Source organism: Pteronotus mesoamericanus, unplaced genomic scaffold (genome assembly GCF_021234165.1).
Source record: "Pteronotus mesoamericanus isolate MK-2021 breed Mesoamerican mustached bat unplaced genomic scaffold, CSHL_Meso_final contig_20, whole genome shotgun sequence".
Lineage (NCBI taxonomy): Eukaryota > Metazoa > Chordata > Mammalia > Chiroptera > Mormoopidae > Pteronotus > Pteronotus mesoamericanus.
In genome coordinates this window covers 45,750,093-45,759,300 of record NW_026555085.1, presented here as the reverse complement: position 1 = coordinate 45,759,300, position 9,208 = coordinate 45,750,093, and the positions used below count along the sequence as shown (strand labels likewise).

The 9,208-nt window shown below is 38.6% G+C and overlaps 1 non-coding gene across 1 annotated transcript; it reads right to left on the bottom strand.

Moving 5' to 3' along the window:
• Positions 1-4,381: 4,381 nt before the first annotated feature.
• Positions 4,382-4,506, bottom strand: LOC129068053 (U6atac minor spliceosomal RNA). Its single transcript, XR_008528868.1, has one exon. It is a non-coding gene; the product is annotated as a U6atac minor spliceosomal RNA (small nuclear RNA).
• Between the last annotated feature and the right edge of the window lie 4,702 nt (positions 4,507-9,208).

Sequence of the window (9,208 nt, the reverse complement as noted above, 5' to 3'; positions counted from 1 at the left end):
CTTGAGAAGCCAAGGGCGCGCGGCAGAGAAGGAGACAGTGGTGGCACTAGAGGCTGCAGCAGGAGAGGGAATGCGCGGCCGCTGGGCAGACCTGTTGCAGCTGATCTCCTGCGTTTTTTATCCTCTTCTGAGTTTGTGAGCCCATGTGACTAGTTTTGGCCAATAACACAGGAGTAAAAGTAATCTTTGGACTGAATCAGTAAAAAAGCCTACATGTAACTTTCTAGTCTCTCTCGCTCTTCCCCCACCTTCGCCCCAGTCCCCTGCCCTTGGAAGCTGTGTGTTCCCTCTGGAGCGCCTACAAATTGGTCAGCCTCTGTTCCTGAGTGGAGCCGAGACCCTTGCTGACCTCTAAGGGACATGAGATATGAGCAAGAAATAAATCTTCATTATGTTAAGCCACCAAGAATTCTAATTCTAAGCCACCATCATTTAACCCAATATATCTCAACCAATACATGTTTATAACAGATTTCTCCACAAGCTAATAGGGGAGTTTAATGATGTTAATAGGGAAATGACTTTCTCTAAAGAATCCCTGCTTTTCGTGATGAACGTTGGTTTGTGAAAGCCAGTTTTACTTTAAAAAACATGGAATTGGCATACCTATTGGAGAGAAGATGCAGTAATTTGTAAGTTAAAGAATTGTCTTTGAAAAATGATATTATTGTTAGGATTGAGATCTAAACTGACAGGTTTATATGTATGGAGTTAATATAGGTAAACAAATTAGCATACATTCATTGCCTGTACTAGAACTTAAAACTTAATAATTGTAGAGTCAGAATCTTGTATTATTTTTTATTCATTTAGGTTGAAATTTTAAAATCATTATACAACAGATAAAAAAAATAATGACACAGAGTCAGAGAGCATCTTGGGATGTGGAAAGTTAGGATTTAAGCTTAAATGTTTGCTCTACTTCTTCTTGGTTTACTAAGTGTCTTTTCACTCATTTGTAAAAAGGAGATAAAAGTTCCTATCTTTCAGGACTGTTATGAGAAATAACTATGGTAATATGATGTATATCCACAGCTTAGTCTGGGTTTAGGTCCTCAGAAATCACTTATAACTGTAATGATAATGATGATGGTTTCATCAAGCAAGATCTGAGATTTTACAACTTAAATCACAAATTCATACCTTGAATAACTTGGCTCCAGAACCTGCCCTCATTATAAGATCTGACATCATAGATAAACTCAGATACTGTTGTAATCCAAGATGTGTGCGTGCGTGCGTGTGTGTGATTTTTCCTCCTTTTTTTTTTTTTAAAAAAAAGAGAGAATTATGGAGAAGCCAAACACATCTTCTAATTTGTTTCAGATGTCTTATTATTAATTGTGTCATTTTGGACTCCTGCAGTATTTATCAAACTGCTTTGTGGAAGCATTGTCAGTTTGCTGAGAGAGAACAGGATGTTTGTGATGAGCCATCCATTGACCGGAGGTGAGAGGAGCACCCTCAGCTTTGCAGCAGCAGTGCTGAATTTTAGAAGTTATTGTATAGCAAGAAGTCACTCACAAAATCTGGAAGATTCCTGATGCCTTTATCTTTTCCAGAACCTTATTTTTTATCATTTAATTCCAAGCATAAATGGCTTTTTGGTAAACTATGTAAAGAAAAGAAAAAAGGGGGGGGAGGGATTATATTATGCTAGCCCAAATATTCAATTTTCAAAAAAGCAAGGAGGAAATAAACATGATATTTTCTGTAACTATATCTAAGGTAGATATACAGTCAAAACCTGTTTTAGATTAATCTTATTTGCTAGTTTTCAGAACACTCAGATTCTGCCCTTAAATACATTTAGAGAGAATTTTTTCTTTTAGATAAATATGTTTTTATCTTAAAGTCTGGCTCACCAGAAAGCTTAAGATAGGGCTCCCAGAGGAAGTCACCACAAATCCTTCATGATATATTTAGTATAAATAAAGGATAGAAGGGCATACAGCGAAGCTATATATCCAAAATTTAGATTGGGCCTTTATTAGGAAAATGTAAGCATTAAATTACCTAAGGATAAAAGAGGTAAGGTGGCTAATCATCTTTAGAAATAAATCATCTTTATTTCTTATCAATTTTTTCCCCTTGAAAACTGGAGATAAAAACTCTAAACATTCTCTACCTGTTTCCCAGCTAAATTTTGCTTTAAGTTTTGTTTCGTATTTTGTTTCTTTCCCATTAGGACAATTTATAATTAAATATTTATTTGGGTTTGTTTGTTATTTATGTGTTCTACTCAACCATAAGCACTGTGAAGGCAGGGAGCACATATATTTTGTTCACACATAAATTTTTGTTTATCCATCACCAGTATATGGGTGAACAGCATCTGGTACATGGGAGACATTCAATGGAAGTAACTGAATAGGAAATTACCTTATTTTGCCAGGTATAATGCACACTTTTTTGGCCCAAATTTTTGAGGGAAAAATAAGGATGCACATTATACATGAGTATAATGAGTACATACAATGGGTATAATAATAGGTACAATAATCCCATATATAATGTACACAAAAACTGTGGATGTGCATTATACATGGCAAAATATGATACATCTTATTATATTACTATATAATATGTTATAACATTTAATTCTTTTTTAGAATATATATTAAAATTATCCATAAAGTCAACATATTAAAATCCTTGCCTTTAATTTACCAACTGGTCATATTACAGTAAGGAAATCTTAGATTTTGAGGATACTCAAGGGTTAAATATTAAACAAATATTTAAAAAACTCCACAATTATTGATCCTCTAATTAGCCTGGAACATAGACTCTATATGGGTGGTATTGGTCATAGGAAATCAATCTAAGGCAGAATTTTACTCAAGTGGAATATATCTTGGCTGGTTCCCTGGTCATATTTGATTGGTGTATTAGCTTCCTATTGCTGCTGTAACATAGTGCCACAAACTTGCTGGCTTAAAACAACACAGATTTATTATCTTATAGTTCTGGAGGTCTGAAGTCTGAAATCAATTTCACTGGGATAAAATTGATGGAGACAGGCTTACATTCTTTCTGGAGGCTCTAGGGCAAAATGCATATCTTTGCCTTTTCTAGCATCTAGAGGCTGCATTCATTTTTTTGGTTTATGGCCCCTCTCTCCATCTGAAAGTAGCGGCATAGCATTTTATCTCTTCTCTGAACTCCCCGTTGCTATTGTGCCCACCCATATAATCCATGATAATCTCTTTATATCAAGACCCTTAATTTAATCACACAGGCAAAGTCCTTTTTACCAGTAAGCCAATGTCTTCAGTTTCTGGGGATTAGGATGCAAATATTTTTGGGGAGGGACATTATTCAGCTTGCCACAATTGATCCAGGGGTACAATCTGACTGAAGTAAGTCCAGAGCTCTGGGTTTTTTGCCTTGAACTATGAAAATCTTGGGCAGTGATGGAAGCTCTGACATAGGAAGTTTAGACTCCATCAACAGTCATATATCTTGAGGTATGGAAGAAACTGGTGTAAAAGAAAGAACAGAGTCCCCTGGCAGAGAGACAAAAATGAAAAATGGAGGGGCTAAGGCCCAGGTGTACTTTTACCTCACAAGTCACCTCAGCCTCCCCAAATTTCCATCTCTTGCCTGTACTAGTTTGAGGTAACTTTCTAACACTGACAACTCACTCTAGTTATTCCAAGCCAAGGTCATGGAAACCAAATTTGCCCCTGTCTGACAAGTTGATAGATAAGACAGACCTCCTGGGCTACCTTCCTGGGCCACATTCCTGGGCCAGGGTGGTCAGTGACTCAGATAAACCAGGAAGATACTCATGGTCAGGTCCTGGGGAGGGAGAATGGGGCTGACAAAGGAGAGAAGTGAGAGCCGGTCTCTCAGCCAGGCAAGCCTAGAAAAGATCTGAACCTCCTGTGAGTCAGGTTATACAATAATGGGGTAGAGCTTTTCCACTTAACGGATCCCTGGAAAAATCCCTATCTTTTCTCCCTGGCAAGTTCTAACTCAATTCTTCTTTTTTAAAAAAAAATTGTTTAAGTACAGTTGTGTTTATTTCCCCTTCCACCACTCTACCCTGCCCCACCTAACCCCACCCCACCCCCTCGATCCTACCTCCTTTTGGCTTTGTCCGTGGGACCTTTATACATGTTCCTTGACAACCCTTCCCTTTCTTTTCCCCCATTATCCCCTTCCCTCCTCCCCTCTGGTTACTGTTAGTTTGTTCTTTGTTTCAATGTCTCTGGTTATATTTTTGCTTGCTTCTCTGTTTTGTTGATTAGGTTCTACTTATAGGTGAGATCACATGGTATTTGTCTTTCACTGCCTGGCTTATTTCACTTAGCATAATTCTCTCTGGTTCCACCCATGCTGTTACGAAGGGTAGGAGCTCCTTTCTGCTGTGTAGTAAAAAGAGAGGTTAGATGCACGAAGTAGGTGGCAATGCCTTAACCATATGCATATTGTTAGGCCCAAGGGCCTCTTCCTTCCTTGTCAAGGCAAGTGCTAGCCTTCTCTCCTTTTCTACAAAACTCTAATTCAATTCTTAAGACTTAACTCAAAGTCCCTTCTCCAGTGAAACTTTCCCTGGATGTCTCCTTTACCCTTTCTTCTTCTCTACCACCTTCCACTCTTCCAGAACTAATAATTCCACCCTGTGTGTTCTCATGGTGTTTTGAGCATTCTTCTGCTGGTATCTTTAAAACATGGTATGTTATATTTGGTTGTTTTTATTCAGGTATGCCTAACTACCTGTCTTGAAGGTGAGTTCCTTGAGAACATGATATGCTTCAACGAGTGTAAAGTACTGTGCCATGAAAAGAACATGCAATAAAGTACAGTCTTTACCCCCACAGAGCTAACAGTCTAATGGGAAGCAGAGCAGTAAACCCTCATTGTGTGTGATCAGTACTATGGCAGGGCGTCAACAATATCATGGGAGCACTCTTAGGGGCGCTTTACTCAGGAGTGTGCTGCAAGGAATGATTACTAGAAAGATGAGGCTTGGGCTGAACCTTAGAGGGTAATAGGAGTTGTTAGACAGTCAGAGGAAAGGACATTCCAGGCAAAGTCCCAGAGGCATGAAAGAACATAGTAGATTCGGTGTACCATCAGCAGTGTAATGCTATAAGAACAAGAAGTTTGTGTAGGGGAGTGATGAGAAATGAGGTTAGGGAGCTGGACAAGGGCAAAATTGAAAAGGTCTCAAGGGTCATGCTAGGGAGTTAAGAGTCTATTTCCAAAAGCAATTGCACAGTGTCTGGCATAGAATATTGACGATCACATCGATGGTGCTTCTGATGCAGGGACTGCTTACAATCAATACAGAAATCAAAAGACATGGTTACAGAATTGATGTTTGGCACTGCAACTATTACACTGACATCTTTGCTTTGGGAGAGGAAAATCAATGTTGAAGAACTAGATATTTATGCAGTTTTAAAATCCAGAGATCAAAAACATAAATATAACTGAGCAACTGTATATGAAGGAGTTGATGAATAAAATTGGGAACCTTGGAAATAATACATGCCTAATACTTAGAGCTCCTCTACATTCTTTTTTTAAAAACTTTAAAGAAATCCTCACCTGAGGGTATGTTTATTGATGAGAGAGAGAGAAAGAGAGAAACATCAACATGAGAGAGAAACATTGATTAGTTGCCTCCTGTATGTGCCCAGACAGGGGATGAAACCCACAACCTAGGTATGTGCCAAGACCAGGAATTGAACACACAGCCTTTTGGTGTGCAGAACAATATTCCAACCAATGGAACCACCCAGCCAGGGCAGGGCTCCTCTACATTCCCAATACACTAACCACTTACTAATAGCAGAGATCTTAGTCAGGGGTCTGTTGATGTTCTGATGGAGTTCTGTGCACCCTTCTTTAATGATCAGGTTCCTTCCAAGCTGTGGCTTTGCCATCTTCAACATGTTACCTCAAAGGTACCGTGACATCATCAAGGTAGCACTTAGGGAAAAAGAGAGAGCGCATGGGGAAGGCACATCCCTCTTAACTACCTTGATTGGGCATTGGAACATCCCTTCTTACATTTCATTCACAAGAACTGATGATGTGGTTCCATTTCTATGTGTAAGGCAGCTGGGAAATATCCGGGTGCACAAGAAGAGGAAAAGTATTTGGTGAATATTTGGCTAATCTCTGCCAAGGGGAATCTTAGAAACTGTTTGAATTTGTATTTGCTGGTCATGGTTTTGATCTAGTTCTAAACAAAAAAGATGAAATGAGCTAGATATCATTTTCCAAAGACCTTCCTATGATTGTGTAAGAAGTTTTAAAAAATGTGTCCTTTGTTTAAAAAATGTTTTCGGTCAGGAGCACAACCTCAAGAATTCTCTGATTCATCCTCAGAGGTAGTCACCCACCCAGTGACACAGATGGAATGTGAGATAGAGTTCTAAGGCTTTTCTAAGAAGAAAAAGATTTCTGCCTATACTCCCTTCTTTACTAAAAATAGCTAACGCTCTTTCAAGGCCTAGTATATTTTATTGTCAAATAAGATTCATTTTCTGCTTTCATTTTGGTAAGTTTCTCTCTAAAGCATTAGTCCAGAAGCTCCTTAACCCAAACTGCAGAATCAACCAATTCCAGAGGGGAACACAAAGATAAAGTGAAGTAGATGCTCTGAGAACGGGAGCATATTAAGATGCTTTACTTTGACAGTCCGGTTCGAGTGACTACTTTAATCATATAGAAATGTTGCTAGTTAAATGACCAATTTAAACGCCAACTGTACTAACTGGATTTTGGGTTACATTTAATTTTGATTCTTTCTGTTCTCTAAAAATATACCTCATAGCTTTTTAATTTTAATTCCACATATTGTGCAGCAGTTAACTCTCCCACGCCGTCAGTGCCAACAGTCACAGAAGCCAGAGAAGTGAATGCTTACTAAAGGTGCAGTTTGCCAGTTTTTAAAAAATTCACTTGTTGAACTGCTTAGATTAAATTTTGTCCTTTACAGTATCTTACCGGACTCTCAAAAGCTAAGCTGACAGTGTGGTCTATATGAATGTCACCATGATTCAATTATGACTTTCATAGTCGTTTTCTGACTTTAAATAGTTTCTTCATTAAAAATAGTCCTCTTCTTCTTGAAAGCAAAACAATACTCCAGCTCTGTCTTCATTTATTTATTTAAAAAAATTTAGAGTATCAGCCCTCGCTGGCATGGCTCAGTTGGTTGGGGCATTGTCCTGTAACTGAAAGGTTCAATTCACGATCAGGGCACATACCTAAGTTGCAGGTTTGATCCCTGTTCTGGATGCCTACAGTCCCCAGTGCAGGTGTGTATGGGAGGAAACTGATCAATGCCTCTCTCTCGAATCAATGTTTCTCTCTCTCCCTCCCTCTCTCTCCAAATGTCCTCAGGTGAGGATAATTTTTTTTTTTAATTTAGAGTATCAGAAAACTTCTGCTTAGCTGTGTGACCTTAGGCAAGTCACTGTGCATTGCAGTCTCAGCTTTTTTTTCATCTTTGAAATGGGAATAGTTTCATAGGTTTGTTGAGAAGACTGCAAGCCAGATGATAAATAGGAAAGTTCTTTGAAATCTTTAAAGGGCTATAGAATTACAAGTTACCATTATTAATATAACCACTAAAACCCCAAATGTGTAAAACAATAAGTGCTGCAGAGTTCAGAGAAGGAAGAAAGTAGGACTTGAAGATGAGAGTCAGAGGTAAGAATGAGGAGATCAGACTTGTGCTGAGTCATGGTGGAAGGAGAGGGGCAACACTTCAGACAGAACTGTAAGGTTTGTCTTGAGGAAAATACACATAGGTGGGAATGAACAACTTAAGCTGGCTGGCTCTCAAGTAGGTTGTTGTCCTGGGTTTATTAAGTAACAAACTTAAAAAGTAGACTAGGATCAGGTGGAGAGGGTCTTTTCCTTGACAAGGACCTTGAATTGATTTTTTGATTAGGAAGTGGTGGGATAAGGTTGGTATTTTCAGAAGACTGACTCATCTGGCAAGAAGGGAGATTGCCTAGATGCACTAAGACCAGTTAGAGGGCTGCCATGCCAATCCTGGTGAGAAGAACTAAAAGCCTGAACTATATGAGAGCACTGGGGTAAGAAAGAATGGTATGAGAGTGAAGTGGAAAACCATTCAGTATCGTTGTACCATTGCTGCTACCACCAGAACCACAAAAAACTATGATATTGCAAGAGAGTTGCATAGATTTGGTAGGACAGAAAAGGGGAGCAATCAAGGTTCAGTTTCACAGTTTCAGTGACCAGGAAAATTACATCATCAACAGACAAGATGGTACTTTTCCAGGAGATGGGAATGCAGCCTTTAGTGCTGGATATGTTGTTTGAGGTGAAAACTGGAGATGCAAGTGAAAAGCTCAAGATCCTGGTGCTTGCCACTCCTTGCTTTGAGTGTTATGTACTTGTAATATTGCACTGTTAGAGTCCCTCTTGCACGCACCACGCTGTCATACTTCCACGCCTTTTCTCTTGCCTTTATCTCTGATTGGAATGCTCTTCCTACCTTTATTTCATTATTTTTTAAAAGTCAGGATCAGTGATGTTTAACCTACATACAGTAAAATTCATCCTTTCTAGTTGTATGGCTTAAGTATTAACAAAAATATTCAGTCATGTATATAGAAAGATATAGAAATTTCTTTTGTGTGATTTTGAGTCAATCCCATCACCTCATCCCTAAAACACTAATCTGATCTCTGTCCTGATAGTTTTGCCTTTTGCTTAATGTCATATTAATGGAATTATGCTGTATATAGCATTTTGTGTCTGGTTTCCTTACTTAGCATAATGATTTTGAGGTTCGTTCATGTGTTGCATGAATCAGTAGTTTGTTTCTTTTTATTGCTGAATAGCATTCTTTTGTATGGATGTGCTATACTTTGTATTGTTAAAGAACAAAATTCAGCTGAGTAAATTTGAAGATTTAATTGGCTTTATTGAGCCATTCATGAACTGTGCAGTAACCCATATAACAACTAGAAGGGAATACTGAGAGGTTGTATAAAATGGACCCTTTTTTATAAGAAGGGTGGGGCAAAGGAACTATTAGCAAAAGAAAAGAAAGAGTTATTTTTAGGCCAGGGTATTTTATTTTGGGGCAAGTGGAACAGCAAGAGTTTTTATCATACAGATTGCCTCTTTCTACTGGGGCAGGGAGCTAGAGCGGACCCATGTGACAGATTACCTCATTGGTGTTGACCAGAACATTCCAGACTGG